Below are 25,932 nucleotides of genomic sequence, written 5' to 3' on the forward strand. Positions count from 1 at the left end.
CACATATACCTTTCGGCCGCCTCGAAGGTTCGGGGCACGCACAGCGATTGCCATCGGTGGAGGTCAGATTGCTGGTACGACTTTAATAAACACAAAGAGCTAACTAGCCATCGCTTGCACGGTCGGTGCCTAATCTGTTCTTACTTTATTGTACTAGAAAACGCCGGCGGCATGCATAGCAAAAAGGCAAACAAACAGTGGTGCAGAAAGAACAGGCCTAACCTTGCGTCTCCCTCCTTCGAATTTTCTGTCGTTCTTTTTCTCGTTCTTCTCACGATCACAGATGTCAGCGCTTACGATTTGCCACGCTCCAGCCCCGGCTTTGTACCCCTACGCGATGTAGAGGCGTTCGAGCAGTCAAAATCCCGCGTAAACAACCAACGCATCCGAACAGGCCAACTCGACGGCCCGGTCGGTTCGGCGACTGCGGCGACCTCGCCGACTTCGCCGCGCATGCGCACCGCTGATTTAAAAGGAAATGACGTAGGCGCTCTGTCAACTTCCGCAAAGATCCGTGGGATTCCACGAAGTGGTTGTGGCACGATTTTGGGCGCTGCACGGTGCGGGCGCTGCCCGAGTTCTACAAGCGGATGGCCAACTCGAGCCAGATCTGCGAGCGGAATATGCGCGCTCCAAACGGAGCGCTTTTGGAGCGGTCGAGATCTGCGAATGGAAATCGCCATTAGTGCCCAGAGGCTCCTCTGAGTTTTGTTCCTATTAGGAACAAAACTCCTGTTGTGAACAAAAACCGACGAGCATTTTTAGCCCCCTCAGTCCTGGCCTTAGTACGACCCAGTTTTCGTTTGTCTTTTCTGCACTCTCCCTAATGTGAATCGAATTGTCGTCAAACAAAAACGTAAAAATAATTTAAATAAAATCCACGGATAACAAGACCCATACTAGTACGTTAGTGCGCTTGACAATAAGCTACCGTGCTACCTGTAACTGCGTAACATATAACGAGTTAATTTTACATAATTTTCCAAATCTACATCATACTAAAATAATAATTCCGCCACAAACTTTTGAAGCCATGTAAACCTTGCTCTTCAGTTCTTCAGGTGGCTACCGAGAAAATGCATTGCGAGAGATGCTTTCTGCATCTCTCGCACTGCATTTAGGCATCGCGTCGCAAGATGCCTAATTTAAGGATACTTCGTCCCATGTATCGTACCGACATTATTTTGATTGTTACTCTCCGCCTTTCTTGAGATAAAACGCTTATTGCATGAAAACCCTGAGCGGCGGTGTCGTGCTATTATTGCACCCCACTTAGAGCTATCCCCTGAAAATACGAATCCTGTCTCATTTGCTGGAGATACCAAAAAGGCTTTTGCAGAAGAGTAAATTGTCGTAGCTACACGTTGCTAGGTATTGTACCTAATGTAGTCATAGTTTCCAAGAAATAAAAGTACCTATGTTTGTACCGTAGGTACACAAAATGTTCCTAGTTACCGATGTGCAATTACACGTACCTTGTTACTGTACAATCTTGCAGGGGAGTAGAAAATGCCTTTGAGCCGCCATCCTCTGTACAAATGCGACAGGCCTCCGGTGTTATTTTGATTGTATGAAAGTTTTAAGTTTGAATAACGTCGCTTTTGCTTCAACCCAAACATTCAACTATCTAGGTTGTGTCTGACTAACGGTTTTGCTGCTACTCCTCTTGTTAATTACGCAGTCTTAGCTAGTTTCATAATCCGAATACGATATTGTATAACGACGTCATTTAGCTAGCTTCATCATCGCGAAATGTTTTCTGTGCATCTTAACATAGGCACTTCAGCTGCTCGAGCGAACGTCAAATGAACAGGTGATGATGATGATCCGATGAAACACTAAAAAATCAAACCAATCTGGGTGACTTTTTTTTCTATCACGGATATCTTTAAGGATATCTATATGTTTTTGTAAATCGTCTGAAAATCAGGCAGTTTGAAGGATATATAAAAGAAGTTTTCAATCCGGAACTCAGCACTACCTATGAGCAATAAAAAAAAATCAGCACCATCAGCACTACCTATGAACAATAAAATCAGTACCATCAGCACCACCAGAGCTTCGCCCCAATCAACATCATTCACCACGTGGAGATGCGGTCATTTTTTTTTATTTTCCATTTAGCAATTTATTTTTGTAAGTTTTTGTGTTTTGACTTTGACTTTTATTCCATCCTTTTTCAAGTTCTTTTTTTCCACGTAACTAGCTTTCTTAGGCCTAGCCTTCATTATTCCTGTAAACTAATACAGCTTTTTTTTTCGGCACTTCATCCTTTTTATTTGCGTGACTTTTTTCCCCATTAAATTAGCATTTTATTTTTATCATCCTACGGCTGCTGTGTCTGCTCACCTTAGCTTTGCCTATATAAATATATATATATATATATATATATATATATATATATATATATATATATATATATATATATATATATATATATATACAACACGGGCACTTCACGTCATCGTACGTGGTCTCCGAGGGGATATAAACGAATATGTGCAGATGAATGAACCGTACTTAATCCAATGAATTAAAGAATCCAAGTTTTCAGGAACCCGCCGAAAGCCAAAAATTGGCGGAGCCAGGATTTGAACTCTGGGCCTCCCGACCGACCGGACATCGGGAGGCCCAGAGTTCAAATCCTGGCTCCGCCAATTTTTGGCTTTCGGCGGGTTCCTGAAAACTTGGATTCTTTAATTCATTGGATTAAGTACGGTTCATTCATTTGCACATATTCGTTTATATATATATATATATATATATATATATATATATATATATATATAATTTTTATGTGTCTGTTATTTTATAATGTTTAATTGAAAAAAAGCGTTTGACGAAAAATATTTAGGTATGATTTCATAAGGTTTTCAAAGCCATTCCGAATAACCCGTTCCAACATAGACGGAAGTGAAATAAAAACGTAACAAATTTTGTGCAATTTGCTTTGTGCAAAATGTTAAGCTATAATGTTGGCCCAAGCACGTGAGACAAATAAACACAAATATATATAAGGCACACACAAATTATCAAATACCATATATTATAACATAAATTGCAAGAAATAAGAGGGGCAGGTGAAAAAAGTACTATATGAAAGCACGAAACAAAAGTTACAGATGTGAAAGACGTTCATTTTGTTCGAGTGCAATTTTTGAAGTATACATATCTGGATCCAGGGTCTTCGAGATATGAAATGTTTCTCCAATCATAGTATGCAGATTTTCTACAAATATTATTAGCACGTAAATCACGCTTTGTTAATATTCTTGGGTAAGTTACTTCTAAAAAGGAATTTTTTACTGTTACAGTTATTGGAAAAAAATGAAGCGAAGTTAACGTTACAGTTACCGCAACAAAAGAGTAACTCGTTACAGTTACAGTTACTTTCAAAAAGTAACGACGTTACTTTTCAGTTACCTTTCTATAACACAAAAAATTTAGGAAAAACTAGAAAATGGCTTTGACCAAGTTTTATTGCGTAAAATTAATAAGGTATGCTTTTTCCTCATATTGTCATTTAGCAGCAGCATGCTTCTCGAAATTAGTGTCTCAAAGAAAAAAAATATTGACTCGTATCAGTCGGGCTTCCACAATAGCGGTAAATGTAAACGGTATAGTTCACCTGGAAGATTAGTCAATATAATGAAAAGAATAAAAACCAAAAATCAACTCGTGGTGTTTTCTGAGATTTGAACACGAAGACTTGTTGTCGGAGTGCTCCTTGTTGCAAAGTTTGCATACTGCGGTCAGATTGTTAGGAACCACCTTCACCACAGCAAAATGCTCTCTGTACGCCGGCCATGCTAGTACTTTTTTGTTCTCATCAACATCCCTATCCTTGGTAGCACTAGCACATTGCTGGCTCGTTGACGGTTGCGCTGGGTTCATAGAGTCCCTGAACATATTTCAGTTCGAACCCGGCAAGCCTGATCCAAACCTCGCGCAAAGAGCAGTAAATTTTGCCTCCACTTTTGACACCACGCCGGAGTGGAGGCGCGAATCAAAATACGAAACATACGCAGTGCCCTCCGCGTGTATTGTTACACGGATGATTCATCCGGTTAAAAAGCGTGCGCAGAAAAAAGAAAAACCGCAACAGAGATAGTGCTTCAATATACGAAGATGTAAGTGTTCAGTCACAAAGTACAAGAGAGTGCGTAAAGGTAACTAGATTCTTCTTTTCTTTTTTTATCAAATCTACATGTGGCTATATTCGAGACGGGACTCACAAGATCGAACGTATTCACAAAACAAATCGTAAGGGTGCAGGCGAGCTGATGAATATTAACCATGTTGAATTAACCTGAGACTGGGGTAGAGAATAAACATCAAAACCTAGAAGGGACAGACAATAGACAGGACGACGTCTCAATTTTTTTTTCTTCTGGCTTAACCATCCTGGCTACTGTATGAATGGAAGACAACACGTCAATCCTCGAAGGCTTCAAATTCAGAAAACACATCGGTCCCTTAGCTAAGACTTCCTCCGTCCTAAGTGATAATGCTTCGTTACATGGATTGACAACAGACTGCCGGGGCTCACACCATACAACAGATCGAAACCACGATTTCGGACTCCCATTGACATGAGACTTCAAGTGTTTAATACTGTCTAGGACCATGCCTTCGCTTCACATTCCATAGTCGGTCAAACAGAGTTCTTCTGGTGTTGCTTTATTGCTGGTACTCACTGTAGTGCTTGAAATTTTCTCCCAGGAGAAGTATCCAAAATCTGTCACACGCACCTCGGATTTCCTGGATCCTCCAGGGCCAGTTTTCTCGAACGCGAACCGTGGGTTCGCGTTCGAGAACATAGATCCGGAGCACTCCAGATATTTGGAGTGCTTCGGATCCACGAAATTCTTGCGAAGACAGATGCCGAAGAACGCCACATCCGCATCTAACTCTGCCAGTCGACGTCCCAGTTTGTCCAAAACCGCGAAGGCTTGGAAGACTAGCGTGTTTGCCGGTGGTGACAACGTTGGACCATAAGAAAAGGGGACCAAGGCTGCTTCTGGGATGATCATAGAAAAAATCGTAAGGGTGCAGGCGAGGTGGTGAATATTAACCATGTTGAATTAACCTGAGACTGGGGTAGAGGAGAAACATCAAAACGTAGAAGGGACAGAAATAGACAGGACGACGTCTCAATCAATTGAGACATCGTCCTGTCTATTTTCTGTCCCTTCTACGTTTTGATGTTTCTTCTCTACCCCAGTCTCAGGTTAATTGAACGTATTCACAAGTTTGTGCAAGGCCAACTTGACACTCGAAATGTCGGAACAGACAATTTGGAAAGTGCAAGAAATAGCTAGATTATACTTGCTGACTGTTTTATTAAGAATAAAAAACTGGAAAGTGACGAAAAGTAACGTCGTTACTTTCATCGTTACCTGAGAAAAAGTAATAGAACTGCAGTTACAAGTTACACTTTAAAAAAAGTAACTCGTTAGAGTCACAAGTTACCGAAAAAGTAACGAAGTTACAGAACGCGTTACTTCTAACGCGTTACTACTTGAGACTGCTTGTTAAGCGCTTTTAGTTTGCTCTTTTGGGAACTCAAAAAAAACAATTAGAAACTTAGTCACGAGAGAACTGTAGACAAGTTCAATTTTCGCAAGCTTCTCGATTTATTTAAAACTACATCAAGTTTTATCACGACCGTACATTACGCAGTTGTGACGATACGTGGTGCACCACTCCGAAACCCGCACTTTCCGAAAGTTGCAAAATATCGAGCCAACGAAAATGAAGTAGTTTAGAGTACATAATATATAGCCCTCAAAATATAGTGTTGTTTTAAGCAACTTTACTGCTTCAGCAGGCTGAATATCGATAATAAGATATATTGATTTGTTCACAAAAATAAAAGAAATCCTGTAGGATATGCCTTAAAGCGGAAATCCGGCAGACGCTCGCTGTCATTTGGCAGCCTCGAGAGCAATATCTTTCTTCTGAGAAGAATGTCAGGCACAATTATTGATGATTGTGTTACCGGTTCTGGTGTACAATGGGGCTAGAATATTTACGCTGCAATTTTAACTTCATTTTTATAGCTTTCTAATAACGACTATTTGTTGCTTGTATTCCTGAAATGTCTACCTATTTATTGACAAGAATGCCTTTTTTTCACGTTTCGGTGATAACAGTTATTGACAGTTTTTTTATATTTGAATTATGTTTACTGCAAGCAATCAGAAGGGGGGGGGGGGGGGGGCATTTGATGGAAAAATATAGCAATGACGCAACATAACGAAGTTTCTTAAACGTTCTCCTGTGATGTATCTCATACACCACATGGACATGTTATAATTTAAAAAATCGATTTGCGTCCATTTTTTTGCACTTCGTCCTTTACATATTTCAAGAATCACGATGATAGCCCATTGGAGCTGGTTAAACGCAGACGCCATCCCCTGCTCTAAAGATGATCTGTCCATGACACTTTTTCTAGTGAAAACAAAAGTTGTTCGTTTTTATATCTGCTCATTCGTCCCTAGTCCTGTCGTAGACGATTCTCAGGTCATCAGCAATTAAAAAAGAAAAAGAAAATGTGCGACAAGAAAGCGAAAAAAAGCTGCCTTGCGTTGTTGGCTTTTTCCCTGTGCTGTTTTTGCTTGTTCCTGACAGAAAACTGTAAGCAAGGTCACACACGCGTGTTTTAGCCTAGACCAAGTTCCCTATTGTAATATATGGTCATTTCAAATTTACGTTTGAGCTCTATCGTGTAACTGAAACCATCTTTAGGGTAAATGATAATCGGTTTTCACGTCACCTTTTAGTTTTCAACTTTTTTTCTTATACGCTAGTAACTCGTCAAATTCTTCTTGTATGTCGAAACTCAACACCCCCATTTGTATTGGAGGGACGTATGTTTTGTTGACTCTCTTTGTAAGTTGATAGTCACAACAACCCAAGTGCCTTGACAATGTGTAAAAAAAAAAATGGAAAAAAATACGTTCGGTGTACTTTGGCGTGATGTGACTGCCCGACTCCGGAATAGGAATGTCATTCGTGATGGCCCTATACGTGTACAGTCACTTCATTCATGGTGACTCAGCTTCTGCCCGTCAAAATCAGGAAAAAGTCAGTATGGAATTTGGTCACGCCGCGTGGATACTACTCTGTTCTAAAATTCACGGAAAGCGTAAAACTTAGCGTGGTATTTCGCTTACAGTCATGCAGAATATAGAACAGACGTCCATTTTTGGCTTTTTCACGTCCTGGGTTCTTGCAAAAGAAAGTGTATTTCTTAAATGTCAGCCGAGCACGTCAAGTTGCGGTTTGCACTTTTTTTCCTCCCTTGCCTAGAATCACGTTCAGTCGCGTACAGTGTGTTTAACATATATATATATATATATATATATTACCTAAGCTACAAACCGTTCCATCCCCTGCAGTGTCTAAACTTAGCCCTACTCCTTCTCGCCTGCATTCACAGCACTGCGTACAGTCTTTGTGGCGACTTTGGAAGGACGTATGGAAATATATGATGCATACCGAATAAAAGAAAAAAAAGAAAAGATTTTACTTTGCAAGTTGAAAAGCCTTTTTTATTTCTTTTCTGGCTTTTAGACGTTTAAGCGCGCTGGAATTGCTACAGATCGCGGAACTGCCGTCGAAGCACGCGTTTTATTTAAATATGCAAACGCAAAAGGCAGACGGAAACTTCCAGACATCAGGTTCGCCTTTGACCTTTTCCCCTGGGGCTCGCGTGACGCGACTCACCTTATCGGGCTTCGTGGCTCCTGGGCCCGGTTTCATTCCGGAAAGCCCTGACTCAGTGAGGTCGCATCGAGGGTGAACCGAATAGAAAGCGGATGAATGATAAAATCTAGCTCCTCTGAAATTCGCAATCAAAACGAATGGCTGTCACACTTTCGTGGGCCATAGCGATCCTAACCAGAGCACAACGTAAAGATGTCGACAAGATCTCTATACTGGAACTGGTATTGAAGGTATAAGATTGAAGCGCCAGGCAGTCAGCGGTGGCTCAAAGCACATCAATGAAGTTTCGTCTCTTTCGTCCCGTGCTGCTATTTGAGCTGACGACTGGGACCCTATATAAACTCATCAGATTTAAAGTTACGAAGCGCGCCGACGGGACTCTCGAGACGATGACACCGCGCTTTCGTCGGTGAGAGAGAGAGGGAGGGAATAAACAACTTTATTATCCGAAAGAGGCCTCGGGAGGCATTCTTATTCCAAAATGCCTGAAGTTTGGGCCGCGTCCTGTGCCTTCGTGACCAGCCGTAGCTAATTCTCGAGGTTGGAGCTGGCCTAGGCTCTCTCTCCCAAAGCTTCTAGGTGGCGTAAGAATTGGGGGAGGGGGGGGGGGGGTTCTAGTGGTGTTTCTGTGCAGTCTCCTACCACACGTCTAAGGGGACCGTGTTCTCCGCAAAAGCGACATTGAAAGAAAAAATGTGTGTGTGTGTGTGTGTGGGGGGGGGGGGGGGGGGGCTATGATATGAGATGATTTCTGGTGGGGTGGGGGAATGTGTTAACCTGTATAGCTCGAAATAGTCTCTCCTGTTCCATAGTTAGTGCCTCGTGTGCATGAGGGTAAGTTCTGCATCAAGTCGTCGTGCTCCGCGAACTTTTAGCTCCAACTTTATTTTGACAAGACCGGATGCCCTGGGACCTGCTTCTTAACTCAGTTCTTGCACGACCGCTCAATTTTGCGTCCGGGTATATGTTTCAATCAGCCAATGATAAACCGAACACACCAAGAATAAAATAAAATTTCCTCACTAAAACTAAGAGCAGCCACATTCCCGCTGCACGAATAAAAGTAATGGTGGTTAATCTATTGTATTGTACGTATAATTTTGCTATACTTTACCAGTTTTATCAGTCTCCTCCCATGCATCATACCCCCCCCCCCCCCCCCCCCCTTCGAAAAAACACGACAGATTATTCAATTTACCGATTAATCGGTTAAAAAGGCGCTCGTTTCGCAGCCCTACTTACTCCACGTACCGCAACACGCTGCGCATTGTGTGACTTCGCCTGCGCAATAAAACCCTTAAACAAAAAACGCGCGCCATTTTGTAGTTGCTGCGTCAATTAGCCGAGTTTGCCTTCGTTTCGGGCACGTAATCTGAACATGTATCAAACACGAAAACTGCGTCAGCCTTTGGCATCTGATTGGCTTAGCTCGAGTATATAAAATAAAGATTAGGGTGCTGCGCAAACTTTCGGAAAGAATCGGATTCAATCACACGCTTCTTGCGGAAGAAATGGCGGCCGCCAATATTGCTTCATGGTTAGACTTTTGGAAAGGGTCTTTTTGTGAAATTCCTAGTAACAAAATAATTATCAAAATACAAGTCTTTTTTTTTTTTTTTCTCATTGTTTTTGTATAACGGCCTACTCCAAGCACCTGCAGGGTCCGTGCCCGTCGTGATTCATATATTATAAGTTACATGTTCGATATTCGCGCGTTCATGCCTTCCAACGCAAGATATCAGAATTCAAGTAGAAAGTACGAACTATTTGTTTGTGTGCATTATATCGAGAAAATAATTTTGAAATGTTTTAGAAGCATGCTCGTAATAATATTGATGACAAACATAATTACGGACTAATTTCGAAGCGCAGTGGCATTTATTCGTGAGTATGTGCACTTTGTCATGAACCGTTTGGCACCTTTGCGCCAGTTGACAAGTCGGCACCTTTTAGGGTCTGTGTCGCTTTTTGCCTGCCGTTTCGGGCTTATGTTATGTTTAGGATTCGGATTTTTTGGTTTAAACCGATGAGAAACCGATAAAAGTACGCTGAATCCATTTTTGGAAAATCGGTTTTAACAGAAAGGTCAGCTTCTAGGTTCAGCATTTTCTATTAAAACCAATAAAAACAGGTAAAAGTACGTCGAATCCACTTTATAAAATTCAGTTTTAACCCGAACAGGTCACTTTGGCCTTCCAGTCGTACCGCAGAGCCGTGGCGAAAAAGTGGAACGACAGTGTCTATCAAAACGTGTCCGAATGTATGGGATACACGGGTGCCGTCACGACGTTTTGGTTTAACGTGGGCATCATCTATCGAAACGTGAAGTCCAAAATGCCCTATGACTTCGCCATGTACGAGCGTATTTTCAAACTCGGAAGACTGACTTGATGCAAGCTCTGCATGTTGTGTTGTGCTTCAAAACGTCACACCGTGTCTCTTTTGGCGGTCACAATTGGTTGATTGGCCGATTTTGACTCAGGCAGCGCTTCATCTCCTCAGCCTGCCAGTGTCCAGTGTAAGCGTTGAGAGGGCATTCTCGAAGCTCAGTGTCATATTAACAAGAAACAAAAAGTGCGGATCAACGAGGAGAACCTGGGAAAGTACATGTGTGTGTTTTATCTAAGATCATGTAATCCTGATATACAGAAGCTGAAGTTCCATGATTTGGGGCATATTTGCTTCATATTTGACTTGTTTGTACGCGTTTTTTTTTTTCGTTTTTCTACAGTTGCACACAATTGCCAAATGAAGTGTCCATTTCTTTTGCAGTGTGCATGTCTATGCAGCTATTCTTTGAGCAATCACAAATATCACAGCTACAAGAATACTCTTTCAGGGTATTCACCGAAAAAAGCCGATAAACTTTTGTAGGCATAAATGTACACCGATAAAAACCGAAAATTGAATTTTAAAATAAACACCAAAAAAAGACGCCGAATTTTGAAAAATAGAAACCGAAAAATCCGAACCCTAGTTATGTTCAATCTAAACCAGCTCGTTCGCACCTTTAAACATTCACTTCATTGAATAATCACTGCACCACAAAACATTTCTACAATAACTTTTTTTTTTCGTTTCGGTAAGGTTTTGCGGCATTTATTTATATCTCTGAGGGAGATGCAGACGGTGTGAGCACTGTGAGGCACATTGAGGTAGAATCCCGAGCAACACAAATACGGCAAATGGAACGGTGTCTGCTTCAGATCACCTAGGTTCGAACAAATGTACGGACATCAAGGTAAGACTAGGGCACATTCTCTGTAAGTGTGTTTGGCGCAATAGACCCCTTTTCAAAGACTGCTCTTTGTTGGCAGCTCTGAAATCCCTGTACCATGGCGGACTAAAACCGGAACGTCAAGGCACACTTTATGCGCTTGGTTGGATTAGAAGGCAAAAAAAAAGACCAGAGAAAAAGGTGATGAGCGCAGTGACGTTGCACTTTACACGCTGTTTGATTGGCTCATCGGCTCATAATGTTGGCTGCGTCTTGGCTATATGATCGAATGACTTGCTCGTTCCTCGATGCAGTTGTTCTGCCATTGTGCACTGGTTCCGACTTTCTAACAATTGGCCCGTGACTTTCGAAAGGGGTGTATTGCTTCATGATTAGGAGGCTGTTGAAATATACAACCTGGATCCCCCATAGTCTAACACCATTTTTGTTTGCTGTTTCAACCAAAAATAACCTCCTTATGGTGAGGTTTTGTATACAATTGCCTTATTTTTTTTTTAATTTTTAATAAAGAAGCATTTATGAAAATTTAGTGCAGTTCAGTCGTGTCCCTTCAGCGCAATACTCTTTCACGCATCCATAGGCTTGTAAATGTGCCGTATTTCTTTTCGGGCCTTCGATTTCTCTTTGTGGCCCGTGCTGCATGTAAATAAAGGTATCTATTCTGGAGAAGCAGCATAGTTAAAAATGGTCCCAATGTGTAATTTGGCGAGATCTAACCTTAGCAAAAAGACGAGCGCGCTCTTTGTATACGAGCGTTTGCTGCCTCATATTTGATCATCTGTATGGCTCGGTAATATTTAGGGTACTATAAAGTCAGTCGACCATCGTTGTTGTCATTCAACTTGGCTATAGATTCGAAGCGCTCGCGCAACTATATCATTTATAACTGATAGCGGTGGCGCGCAACACCGAAAGGTGTCGACGCAAATGCAGCAGCCGGTGTCACTGATCAACACGTGACGACGCGGCTGACCCGTGACGCGGCTGACACACCACTTATCCCACGACACGACTCACATCTGAAGCAAATTTAAAGTTTTCAATAAAACATTTTGTTTGAATTGAATAGTTCTAAAACATCAGAAAGTTCAATTGGTTTTGTATATTATAATTTTTTTTCTTCTTTCTCATCAAGAAATTGGAGCAAATATAGCATAATCTGGCCATATAATCACAGACGCGTCGAAAAGGCACGGAGTTATCTTTATTTATCTTTAGGTGATGAGATTTTCGTTTTCCGCACAGCTTGTAAATCACCGGGGTAAGACTCGAAAGAAGGCCTAAACAGTCTGTAATATTAATATCGAACACAGGGAAGTTTAAAAGTTAATTTATTTCTTTTTGGTTACACCCCTACCTGTATGGTACACATGACAAGTAATCAAGTCACGTGTAGTCTATTACTTTTTGGATCAATCTTGCAACCATTTTAATAAATTTATTAAAAAGTAGCTGCAAGAGTATTTTGATTACTTTTGAAAGTATGAGAATTCCTTTTAACCATTATTATTTTCCCCTTCCGTTTATAAGGGCGCCCTTTATTTCAACCAAGACATTCTTGAAACCAAGTCCCCGACAGCAGGATGTCCCACCAAAATCCGGTGAATTAAGAAGATGAGTAGCTCGTAATACGGTAATTCTAGTTTAAGAATAGACAGCACGAAAAACAGTTATAAAAGCCGTAAAGCAGACGTCATTTTGAATATCTGAAGTAGCGGTTACGTTTTCAAGTAACGGCCAGTTAATTTTTTTTTTTTTTAGAAATCACGTAATTTTTTAGCCGAGAGTGATTGTAATTGTAATCGAATACTGTTTTCGAGTGACGTTACAAGACTGATAAAACCACTGCCATTTCAGTCTGTTAAATTGTCTTCGATACTATTTCTAAGATATAAATACTGCGTAGCAACATGGGAAATCAGGATCCTTTCAGAAATGTTAGCTAACGTTCACTTACGGGTTGTTTAAGTAAATTTATAAAGTATTGCTTTTCTCGAACTAAATTGAAAACGCTTTGAATGTTCTATGATAGTTCAAATATATTGAACTATTTGCGGAATTGCGGAAATGTGGTATTCATCTGCTCTGAAGACTTATTGGCCGCAATACTCCGAAACATTTGTTTTCAGGGACCTGCAGCACCATGTTTTCCTAGCAATAGATGGGAAATTGTGATAACCAAAAAGTCAAAATTTTACTTCAGTCCCAACAGCTAGTGTTTAACGTTTTCATGAAAATAACCCCTGCAGCAACCAGTGTCGCTTATAAGACTTCTAATTTTTCAAAATTCAGCATATCTTACCTCGCACGATGCATACAAAACAATTGAGAGTGCCGCAGTGTCTATTATTTTGGTTCTTTCAAATGCATGGCCACGAGACTGTGCCGACATGGCTTTGAATAATGTTTTCCGTGGACGGGTGCACTCGCGCGAAGCGCTTTTTAAGACCAGGTGCTTTCGCTGGTGTCTTTGCCATTGCTGAAGACAGCTTGTGAGATGGGCTATTGGCGACGCGCGCGACCTAAAGTGTCGCTGTGGTCGGACTTCCACAATTGGCCGAATGCTGACAATGACGTCAACAAAGGATTTCTCATCGACTGGAATAAGAGTAATGTAAGAAGTTTAATTTTGACGGTGTTGGCAGTGTTGGATTCAGAGCACAATGATTTCAAGCTTCCACCATACTAATTACAAACACCATTGGACTTGTTGTTCGTAAGGTAATGACGTCACGAGAGGAAACCATAGGAGGGCGCCACCAAAACATCTCGCCGCTATAATAGACAATGGACCCTTTCCAAAATTCAGTCTGGCCACTATCACCTGAGGGATAGCATCTGTGCCGTATACTAATGGCGGGATTCTGGTGACGGATGAAGTTGCTTCTAAGCGGATGATGCGAGGTCTATACATTCGAAGCGTTAGTACGATACGAGACGCAGGAATCGTACACTATAGAGCTTCGTAACCGTTAATTTTAACTTGGATCAGACAATATGTGGGCGGCATGCAATCGGCTCTAATGTCTTATATTGTATGGCATTTTATCGAAACGTTTATGTGGTCGGAACCCGGAGCTTTGGTCTTGCCGTTTGTATCTTTGTCACCACCGAAACTGAAAGACATCGAGAAAGAACTGCACAGTGAACACTTCCTCGTCGGCCGTTGATTTGCGAAACTGACGGTTCCCGATAAAATAGAAGTTCATTACCGCCATTAGCACGGCCAAAAAAAAAAAAAAAATACCCGTTATTTCAGTCATTAGATTGCGCTAAATTTTAAAAATAAAGCATGGCGCCCCTACCGGTGCCCGCTGCGTGCAAGAACGTACAGCGTGCGCGTAGACGTAGCTTTGGCAAGTTTGAAATTGCGCGGGTTTGTCCGCACGAGCAAACACATGGCGGCGGTCAGTCGCCCTGCTTTGCAATCGTCTACAGAGGGTACTCACTGGACGCCATATTTGACGGCGATGTTTAGAGCGCATGCAAAGACAGAAGGAGCTCCCATTAATAGGCTGCTTAAACCGGCACTCCTAATGGTGCGGAATGAGCATTCACTGGCGGCCATAGCTGTGTGCGCGACTGCTCAGCGCGTGCTAATGGCAAGTTTCCACAGTTGTTTTGCAACGTGCATTCCACACTATCAAGATGGCCGTTATTGGCAGGCCAATAATGTGATCTGATCCATGATAATTGAAACCTGAGGCTGTGGTTCGAAAAACGGAAACTCGTGAAGTAGGAAGAAAAAGGGACAGACAATGTTGAGACCGTTGTCTGTCCCTTTTTCTTCCTATACTTTACGAGTTTCCGTTTTTCGAACCACAGCCTCAGGTTTCAATCATCATGTATAACTCACACAACCTCGCCTGCACTTTATTTAACCGTTTTTTTTTTGTTTTTTTTTTTAATGTGATCTAGTTTTCAGCATGCGCTCTAAACAGCGCCCTCAAATATTGCGTCGAGTGAATACCCCGATGTATGCCTTCTTATCAATGATACACGTTTAGAAAAGACAAAAAAAACACGACGAGCATGGGCGTTCAAGGCAACATATAACGTCTGAAAAACCCCGATGAAGGGTGCGCATGTGAGTGTCAAACTGCCAGTTCGTAGATGACCTCCACTCACGGGTGAGTGTAAATCACCCAGAGCTGGCCAAATTACTCATATTTTGTAATTAAATTACATTACTAATTACTTTGCTGAAAATTGCTGAAATGTAATTAAATTACATTACAAATTACCACAGCCAGAAAGTAATTAATTACCATTACAAATTACTTTTAAAAGTAATGACATTACTTTCGCATTACTTTTGTATAATTTTAAATATAAAGGAGCTATTGATAACTTCCTTTTACAGATAACTTTATTAACATTATTTACAGAGTTCATGGCACACAGCTAGAACTCTCTGTTGTATGTTTACCGATGGACAGAGGGACGCACGCGACTGATCCGTTTCCCACCCCAACCCGGACAACTATTTTTGGAGATGACTGAGGACCCTATGCAGATTATCTCTGGGTGGGGGGAGAACAATTGTCATTGTTCGCAAAATCGCGTCGAGGGCCGTTCCACCAGGGGCCTTAGTTCGACCTAATTTCCCTCCTTCGTTTCCCGAGAATGTCGAGCAGAAAAGCTCGAATGGCAGGCACTTACCAGCCCTATTTCTCACAGTGGACGATAACACAGAGAGGGTACGCAGCATGCATCAGAAAAAGTAAGCGGAAACTTTCATGAGGGGCCAGAAAACGTCGAATGCAAAACCGCAAAACATAGGTAGAGAATCGCGCTGAGCGGGTTTTCACAGTTCAAGAGAGTGGCAGAAAATGTCTAGCTGATGGCGGGCGCGAGAGTCGCACCAGCCGCATGAGCATCAGCAACGTAGCGGCGGCCGAAGAGCGTTTTTTGGAAAGGTGTAGAGGAAAAAGAAAAAGTAAAATAAAAAGAAAAGAAAAGCGCTCTTGTGTATTGTGGATACAAAAATATGCCTGGCGCGAAAAATTAATTAGGTAATTTAATTACAATTACCGTCGCTGGAGTAGTTCATTACATTACTAAATTACCTGCTACAAAAAGTAATGAATTACATTACTAATTACTGGAACAAGTAATTAAATTACTGTAATTTCATTACAGTAATTACATTACTGCCAGCTCTGAAATCACCCAACACTGAGTGGGCGTCCGTGTCTATTTGGTTTTTTTCCGACGGCTGCATTTCTCCTCGCTCAAAGGCGCTCTTAATATATGCAGTGTGTCACATGTTTCCAGCCAGACGCGATAAAAGATAACGCGACATGTAGCTTAATTCATCGCCGAGGGAACCTTTCTTCGTGTGCTGGTTGGAATACGAAGGGAAGTAAGTCCCGACAAGATTCGGGTATCAATATCTGTGAGAAATAAAAAAAAAAAAAGCATGCAATAAAAAGCTTCCCGGCTTCGTTATTACTGTGAGGCGAGACCTTGGATTATCGTGTAGCAAGGATAAAAAAAAGAAAACCGAACGTTGCGCGCATGCATTCACCAGACTACGAAAATAACCCTTTGAATGGTATACAGTTTGTGACTACGTGCGGTTGCTGACCTATCGTGACTTTTTCGTTGTGGATTTCGTTTTTCCGTGGAAAAAAAAATCAAATATTTTTTCTTAGTTAAAGCCTCGTACATTTGTAGCAAAAAATACGCAAAAAAAGCAAGACTTAAGGCCTTTTTTTTCTTCCATGCATCCTCGTAGTCTGTGTTACTTTTATTTATTAAGGCGAAAGCCTTGCTTTTCCATTCAGTGAAAAAGCGGCGCATACGGGAATAAAAATACAATTGAAAGGCACGCGCCGCTCAGTCCTGTTCAAGGACGACGCGGTTTTTGGCGTCATCATTGAGGTCGTCCTAGAGGTCGTCCTAGCCCTGTAGGACGACCTTACTTGTCCCATTACGCGAAAAAGCGACGTCGTTGTGCCCGAAAGATGGCCATAAAAATACGTGATCAAGCACGCGCCGCTCGCGCTCAAGTGCGGGAGCGTGATGTCACCGCCGGAGCGCCGTGTGCCAAAAGTGGGCTTCGAAATTCATCTGTGCTCGTTGTGTGGTTCGTGCGATGGACTGTGAGGAGAGCGCGTCTACATCTACGGCGTCGACATCAGCAGCAGCGTCTGCATCTACGGTGGCTTCCGCAGGCAAACATGGCCGCCCACGCAAATACATCACAGCCTTCTTAAATGTCCTTTTCTGGGAGTCATTCTCGACGTCGTCCTTAAGGTCATCCTAGACGTCATCCTCAACGACATCTTAGACGCCGTTCTTGACGTCGTCCTCGAGGTCGTACGAGAGATAGTCCTCGGCGTCGTCCTAGACGCTGTACTTGGTGTCAGTTTCTATAGACGTCGTCCTATAGGTCGTCTTAAACTTTGAATTTAATACGTGAAGAAACATTACTGGAAAATATTTCTCCCGCGAAACTATAATGCTTTCGCCTGCCTACACCTAAGCTGTCTTGAATGTCCCGTCATTTTTCGTTATTAACTTGTAAAAAAGCACAGATCATGGGTTGTACGATGATTTTGAAGGACCAGTGCAACGAAATGTTATTCCGAACTTTCACAATCGAAGCCAAAAGATAGCTCCAATTAGTCAATATACGATACATATAGACTTAAACCTTGTTTAGTTCTTAACTTAGTTTCCTTAGTAGCCGGTCTCTGTCAGCAAGCATTGATATTTCAAAGTAGTAAACTCTAAGATAACGACCTTGCGGTGGTAAGATCGATTTTCAATCCCTCAAGCTAAAGCTGAGCCGTCATGTTTTCGCTGTGATCATTATCGAATAACTTTTTCTGTCCGTATTTCTCTAACTTCTTTAACAGTTCTTGTTACCCAAGTGATGTCTATGTCCAGGAAGCGTTGCGCAGAATATTATATAGACTCTATAGGAAGTGAAACTATAAGTCGGATAGATCTAGTGGTGTTTGTAGATGATCAGCTTTTTTTTTAACGCTCACGTGAACTCCGTTGTTAGCCAGAGTCTGCGCATGTTGGGGATAATGGCCCGCCTAACTAGACCATTTAGCACTTATTGTCTGTTGCGACTCTTCAGTAATCATACGCTCTAGACTTGAATTTGCATCTGTTATTTGGAATTCTACACTCTAAAAAAGGGGGTATCACCTTATACCCTTTTGTCCCATATAATCCACCCTAAAACTTCATTTCGACGTACAGCGCACTATAGTCGAATAGAAGGCTTCAAATTTGACGAGGGCCTTGATAACGGTGCGATATAACTTACTAAATAGCTAAAGTACGTATCAAAGACCGCAGAAAGAAAACACTAAGGTTTTGCAGTAGGGCCAAGAAAACCGTGACTATTGTTATTTTTCTTTTTCTTGCATTTAGTAACATAAGAACATTAGCTATTTTAATAAGTTGTACCACACGGCTATCAAGCCTCTCGTGAAAGTTAGAACCGTCAGATAGACGCCAGTGCGCTGTATACGCCGAACTGAAGTTTTGGGGGTATTATATGGGACAAAGGGTGTAAGCATACACCTTTTCTTTTCTTTTTTTTTTTTTTCTTTTAGAGTGTATCTCTAGTACAGCGAGTGAAAAAAATGAACATATACAAAAACGATTTGTGCGGATTGTCTATGACAAATATTTTGATTGTAAATGTTGTTTTGAACATAATTTAATTTGATCCAAACTCAAACGGTACACTTTACATAACAGGAGATCTGTCCGGGATGTTAAAGAGACACTGAACCCCACCCCAAACCCCTTTAAAAGAAATTTTTTTTTTGTTTTTCGTCAGGCCGTTATGGTTCTCGGAATTCTCCAATTATTATTTTCGCCATTATGGTTGTCGGAATTCTACCCAATTATTATTTTGCTACAAAGTCACGTATCTTTTTTAATAAAGCCAAAAAACGCAACTGCTCGAAACTGAAACCGAAACCCACGCACCGCACGAAGATGTGGAGAGGAGAGAGTGAGTGGCGGAAGTCGCGTAACTACACCCAACTGTGCGATTTGCTTTCTTTTTTTTTTTTTCTTTTTTTTTTTTGGGGGGGGGGGGGGGGGGGGTGCGGCAGACGAGATGCGTTCGGCATCCGTTCACCGTGCGATTCCTTTGCAGTTATGTTTGTTCCGCTCGCTGTTCTGTACTTCAAGAGGAGTTGTTTTGTACATTTAAGGCCTGTTCCCACATGCAGCGGAGCGCTACAAGCATAGCGCTTACCTCGCGCTAAGCGCGTACTGATGGGAGCGTTCACCAGCTTTGTATCGCACCGTCAAAACTGTTGCTCATGGCAGACGATAAGTAGCTGACGGCACGTGAGGAGCGCTACATCAGCGCTTCGCTGCATGTGAGAACCGGCCTTTAAGTGTTGTCAATTAGTAGTGAGTGCTCGTGGGGAATTCCCGTAATCGGCTCCGAAAAGAATACTTCCAAGATGTTGTGTGAAGAGCGGCCTCAGATCTGAAAGTGGCATTGTGTGGCAGAGGTGTCAAAAATGGAATCCCATACCATTTAGTTCAGCGACCTATCGTCCGCAACAATTTTTTTTCAATGATAATTGTAAAAAAAAAAAAAAAATAGGTGTAAACTTTGCAAAATGTTCGAAAAAAAGAAAAAAAAATCGTACTCCCACACTAGGGATCGAAATTGCGCCCGCTGCGTATGAAGCGGACGTCTTTCGACTGAGCTACTGTAGGAACTCTTTCGTTTGTAGTAATGCATCCGGTCGACTATATGTCGGAAAGTTTGCTGCCGATTTCCCTCCAGTCAACGCTTCCAGTACATGCATTCCCGGCTTGAAGTGGGGCAACACCACGCATTGGCCACATTCACACCAAGTACAGGAACCGTACGCGTGCGTATTCAACTCGATGTACGCACTTCGTGCTTGACGTTTGAGCGAGCGATGTCTTCAGCCACGAGAAGGGAGCGACGGCTCGGCGACGTCTTCGTGCAGTCGGCTTGCTGGTCGGGCGTGTCGTGCGGAATGAATATCAATTCTTTTCATCAGTCCAAAATTTCTCTTTCGAAGGAAGACAGAATTCGCCGGTACTGTGAACAACCGTTCTGAAGTAGAGATCCAACGCCCGTCGGCCGCTGCCACCAGCGAGTCCCACGAAACGCGAAACGACGCCATGTTGGGAATTAAGCAGTGAACGCACAGAATGCCTCCGGTTGTCTGTGGAACCTTTTTTATTTTTTTTTTCATTCAACGTATTTACAGCTTTTTGGGAGCCACAAAAAATCGGTTTCATATTTTTTTTTTCTATTTTTAGTATTGACTGTGTGCCTCCAATGATCCCGACTTTGATTAAATTTGGTGGTCGCGTCGAAATCTTAGAAAACGGCCCGTGAACACGGAAAAGAGTGTGAGCGCGACTCAACCCGGCCAGTTCTCGATCGGCGGTTTTCGGGCGGAAAGAAACCGTAATTTTAGCCGCAAATTTTGTTCTGGGCAGTTGGACTCTCATATGTCACGTACAACTAACAACCTCGGCGAGGATAAATACCCTGTCAGTGCATGTCCCTTTACGTTTTTGCGCAGGTTGGTTCACGGGCCCATAGACAGTCCTGCACTTCTTGCTTCTTTACACTTCCGCATTCCTATCAGTGCAAACTTTATAGAAATCTCGAAGTTTTTTACCCAGATAGTCATAGCAACTTGTCACCGATATCACGAATTGAACATGTTTTAGACACGAAGTTTTGCGATATTGATATTTGTTGTACAAAATTGCCTCTTGTTCGTACAGGGTAGCTCTGATATTGCCAAAACTGTTTGCATGAGTAATAATGTAAAGCTTATATGTACAAGTTTTAAAACATGTGTATAATTAACTTGAAGCATGTAAATTTGTGATAAATATGTATTTTCTGCTTCGTGTTTTACCGCAAAGGCTTTTGAGCTGTTAGTAAGCACGCGAGAATAAACATTGTGCAGTGCTATATTCCTGTTCTAAACGTCAAAGGCCCGGTTGCAAAGTTAGTTTAAGGTTTCAATTTTACAATTTTTTAACTCCATTAAATACAAAAAGCAAAAACAACAAAAACGTTGTGTTAACTCTTTTCTTTGCAATCGAACCTTATTGAACCATTTTAAAACAGCTATATGTTTTCTAGTGATTCGGTATATTCAGGCAGATCATATACTATTTAATGACAGAACTATAACACACATAATGTATCGGCGACTCCGGAACATTATATTGAACTGCTCGGGCTCCTTGGGTCTGTCCTGGCACCTTTCTTCTAACGAAATAATAGACGCAAGTTCTTAACGCCAAACGTCTTGACCATGTCCTTCCGTCCTTTGGTGCATACGATCTGGTTTCTTACATACCGATTTGATTATTTGCATAAATTTGAAACTCATATGATAAAATTAGTGTTGTACAGAACGGCGTTCCTGGAACGCGTTCCTTTCAGAAGGAACGAAGTAACGCCGCCAATCCATTTTGCATCGGTGGAGCTGGAACGAGAACTCGTTACATTTTGACGGGGACGGAAGAGGGAACGGCGTTCCTTTTTTTCGTCCAGTCGGGTCATTTTTATTTAATTTCTAAGAGGGAAATTTTAAAAGTATAAAATAATATATTTGCAAAGAGCAGGATCTGGTTAACGTTTTGGTTACTTATTGGGTGCAAAAGAACCAGTAGACATCAATATTTTTTCCTTTTATTGTTTGAGGTTGCGATACAAAAAGCAAAACTTTTAGTCGAAGGAAAATACGCAGAAAGAGGGACGTTTCAAACTCAGTACTCACTTTGCTTCCAGAAATCATCATACACCCAGGAATCTAAGGCCGACTACAGCCATCACTGAACTTCCAGAAAGAGACTTACAGTTGCGACAAAAGAACAGGCTAACTGAAATCGAACACACCCTGATACCTCGAACATTGGTCTCTAAGCAGATACACAAAAATTAACCTTTATTCCTTCTCCCCTTCAAACTGAACAACAAATTCACCCTTCACGAAGAAGGACTTGTAGTTTTCAAGACTGACCTTCCAAAAGCCCACGCTCTTCTTCACTTGGTCGTCTTGCGGACAGTAACATCGAGAAGCCACTGTTGTCAAGTTCGAACGAAGGACTTGGCTAGATTGAAACGTGTGAGGTTGTTGTAAAACGATCGTGCAATGTGGGGTAACTACATTTAGCTCGTCTGAATCGCCTACCGCAAACATGAATATGGATACAAGCTAAGATTTTTAAAATTGAATATATCAACAAATGAAACCCTGCTTCCGCTTGTTCTCTTCCCCTGGTGTTCTTCCATCACGGTGTTCAAATTCATATGTTGCCATTTGATGGAATAGATAAAGAAATAACTGTATAGTAGTTAGCAAAATACAACTGTAACAGGTATGTAACGATACGTTCAATTTTTTTCACTGTAACGGGAACGAGTCCTTTTCTCACACATGGAACTTGTAACGGGAACGCGTTGCAAAATTCAGAAGGACCGAGGAACAATCTTTTGTTTAGGAACGTGTACAACACTGAATAAAATGTATATAACAAAATAGTTCAAAAAATGGGAATAGTTGCCTAAATGTACTATAGGAACAAAGCCAGCGCGGAAGGATATAAGACGATGATTACACGGGTATAGTCCCAATCCAAGCCTTTCGTTAAATATACGTGTAAGAGTTTGCCGTTATGATAGTGTCACGACTACAAAGTAAAGCATAGAGGGGTATAACAAACCTGAACGGAATTAAACTTTGTCCATTTCATGTATTCTCTGTATTGTTGGTTTAGCCACTTAAACCTTGCATTGTGTCCGTAGCTCTCTTATATGAACAGGATATAATATGGTTAATTTAGCCGATAAAGGAATATATAGTAAAAAAAAACAGCAATGCATACTGAGATTACGAGTATCGTGGCCGACTGAGAAAAGAAAGCACCGCATAAACCGGCTTCGGCTCTTAAACTGACGTGAACGAGACAGCTTCAAGGTCCTGCGTGCAGTCTGTGGTTAGTCGCCCAACCAGTTTGTTTCGACACAGACTGGAACGGAAGGACCACAAAAGCTGCGGCGGTGCCATGGGGACGGAGGAAGCGCGTGAGACTCCCATGAAATCGACATAAATAGAACCCGAAGAAGTCCTTCCCGACCTTGTGTGCTTCTTTAGTTTCCGTGCCGGTTGACGAACGACCAACTGACCCAAGGCGGGCGCGTTCGAACAACGCAACGCGCCTGCTTTGAGTTGCAAAGATAGGGTGGGAGGGGGAAGTGAGGGGGGGTGGAGGGAGCGCTGATTGGCTGGCTACCGGCAAAGGGGCGTGCTGGGGGAGGCACGTGGGTGAAGGGAGAGAAAGAGGGGAGAGACGACCTGAGGAGGGTGAGGGAGAAGATAGATTATGGCAGCACCACAACGAGCGGATGAACATTTTAGGAAAGCGGTAGAAAGTTATAGAAAGGGGGGGGGGGGGGGGGGAAAGCTCAAAGAGAGCGTGGCAGCCTGTAGCTGAACGGGACGGTCCAGCGGGGATCTGTCCAGCTGCCCTTTTCTTTTTTGGTTTGAGAACTGGACAATGGTTCGGTGGCGCGCGAACCGTATACAAGGCTCATGTCCGCGGTCCAACGTGCCGATGCGTGCAGACACGCGACATGGTCATTCTCTCTGGTGCAACGGGTTTCCGACACACGTGGCGTTTCCGTCTTGACGTGGGTTTTTCTGTCTCGGCTTGGATTTTGTTTACCGTAAGCTTTGCGAGTTACATGTAGTCAGATGTTGCGCCATATATAGTCGCCAAGCAAAAAAGAATTAAAAAAAAAAAAGTTTTTCTGTATATGAGCGACGAAATAATTCGAGCATCTGCGGGGAATGTCTGCTACGGCTACAGTTTTGCCGCACTGGAAACGTACGCCACCACAACACGCGTAGCACAAACGGATCCGCCCCAAATTCAGGGTCGGAAACAGGAGTTGGAATCCCCGCCCACAGCCGCGTTCGTCGGATGCAATAGGATTGGCCGTGAAACAGCATCTGTTGCATTCTGGAATGTGACATCCCAGATACTAGAACAATTTATTCCTAGCTGCGCCGGGTTCGCACACTGCAAATAATTTGTAGTCTGTTATGACACGAATGTATTATGAGTCCCTCGAATATCACACATATGAGTGACTTCTCTCGTTACAAACACCAAACACATCAGATAGGTTTGTAGTGGTACGGATTTACTGAAAATGAAGCTGCAGGCCGAGTGCCGACACTGGAGCAAAGTTCACCTTTAACAGCTAAAGGTTAATAAGCTTACGATACTCACACATCTATGTTCAGGCTGTGATCCATATTGCAAAAATACTCAATTTCACTCAGTTATTAGACAGGGTTGCTCTACCCATCTAGTCTACTACCACACCCGAATACACATCCAGGATCTCTCGATCACCGTGGAATGCCCCGACAACACCAAGCAATACACATAACGATTTCACGATTCTCCGCCTCTTCGGAAGGAGCCAGTGCGGTGTTTCATAGCAGATCTGATGTATATATGTGCTGCCAGGTGCGTACATAACGCGTTACTACATACGCATTAATTGGAGTTCGCTGCTGTTCCTGGTAAAAACGAAACAAAAAAACAATTGGTTTGGTTACTTTTGCGAGTGAGAACGAGTTACGAATTTTTGGCCGAGCAACAGGTAATGGTGTTTCGTCCCTTTATCTGAGGTGCGTGTTCAAAGCCGACCATTTCCCTTACTTGCGTACAAAGGGATATACGTCCGGGTTCATTGTTGCACACATTGATTTCATCCGAGTGTTTTTAATATTTGTTTCTCCGAACGAAATCACTTAACGTAATTGGATCGACTTCACAGTAACGTGCTTTCCATTTTGTGCCACGTCTGCATCTCCTATCCTCACGTCACCCACCAGTTCTTCTAGCTCGAAAAGCACCGAGCGAAATAACGCGTTATACTAGTGGCGGGACCCTTTTTGAAACTTTGTAATGTGTAACCCCCTTCTTTGTTTGAACGGGTGACCAGTAACAAGTGTTCTCTTTGACCCGCAATCCAGTGATGGGCGAGGGTGCACCCCATACACCATACCTATAAGTTTGTACAGCCCACTGCGCAATCTCCATAGGCCAGCACACGCAAGTTTGCCAGTTAAGTAAAAGCAAAACATCCGCTAAATCCTAAAGCAAAACCAACCGAGAAAAGCGAGGGCTGCACCAATCCAACTATAGCCTTCGATTTTCGAGAGAAAATATATTTTCTTTCGAAAGGGGAAATTTATATTAATTATTATTATTGTTTATGTTATTCACCGAGATATAAGCTGGGTTCGGCGATTGGGAGTATATATATATACCTTGAGCATTAGAAGAAATCAACGGACTCTAATGCTGCATTCACACTGCCGTTTGAATCGCAACCGCGAAGCGGAGCCGCCTGTTTTCATTATCAAATGCGCGTGAAATTGCACTGAATCATAAAGCAACCGCGTTCGCAACCGCTTCGTGATTGTGGCTTGACTGCCAGTGCGAATAGGGCAAGAGAGTGGGCGTCGGGCTTTTCTTAGATCAACAAAAGGCGTTTATTGAAGCGAACACAAACCGATTTCCTCCGCTGTTGTCAATAAGTACGTTTCTGAACACGTTTTCTGGTAGCGAACATCTGAATGGGTGTTTTTTCTGCTATCGTTTGTATTTTTGACACAAACAATAGATTGTTTTTTTTTTTTTTTTTTTTGCTGTATTCGTGTTACCAGGAGTGAGAAGTTTACTATGTATACAATTATCGTGAATCTCTTCCCGCGGCAACACATATTTTGATAGTCTAATATTAGCTTGTTTTGTTATATATATTCAGATGGTTGACAGTATATATAATCGCTTAATCGTCAATTGTCTAGCGAGGATTAGGCTGCTCTTCCGTTAATTTACTGACTGCATTTAATTTTACTCGATTTGTATGTTTACAT

At 42.2% G+C, this 25,932-nt stretch overlaps 1 long non-coding RNA gene across 1 annotated transcript; it reads right to left on the minus strand.

Moving 5' to 3' along the window:
* Positions 1 to 14,013: 14,013 nt before the first annotated feature.
* Positions 14,014 to 23,142, minus strand: LOC120842728. Its single transcript, XR_005715997.1, has 3 exons — positions 23,111 to 23,142; positions 21,994 to 22,084; positions 14,014 to 14,088 (listed from the first exon to the last, which is right to left on the minus strand). It is a non-coding gene; the product is annotated as an uncharacterized LOC120842728 (long non-coding RNA).
* Positions 23,143 to 25,932: the final 2,790 nt, after the last annotated feature.

This window comes from Ixodes scapularis, unplaced genomic scaffold, assembly GCF_016920785.2.
Source record: "Ixodes scapularis isolate PalLabHiFi unplaced genomic scaffold, ASM1692078v2 PGA_scaffold0__279_contigs__length_252992795, whole genome shotgun sequence".
NCBI lineage: Eukaryota > Metazoa > Arthropoda > Arachnida > Ixodida > Ixodidae > Ixodes > Ixodes scapularis.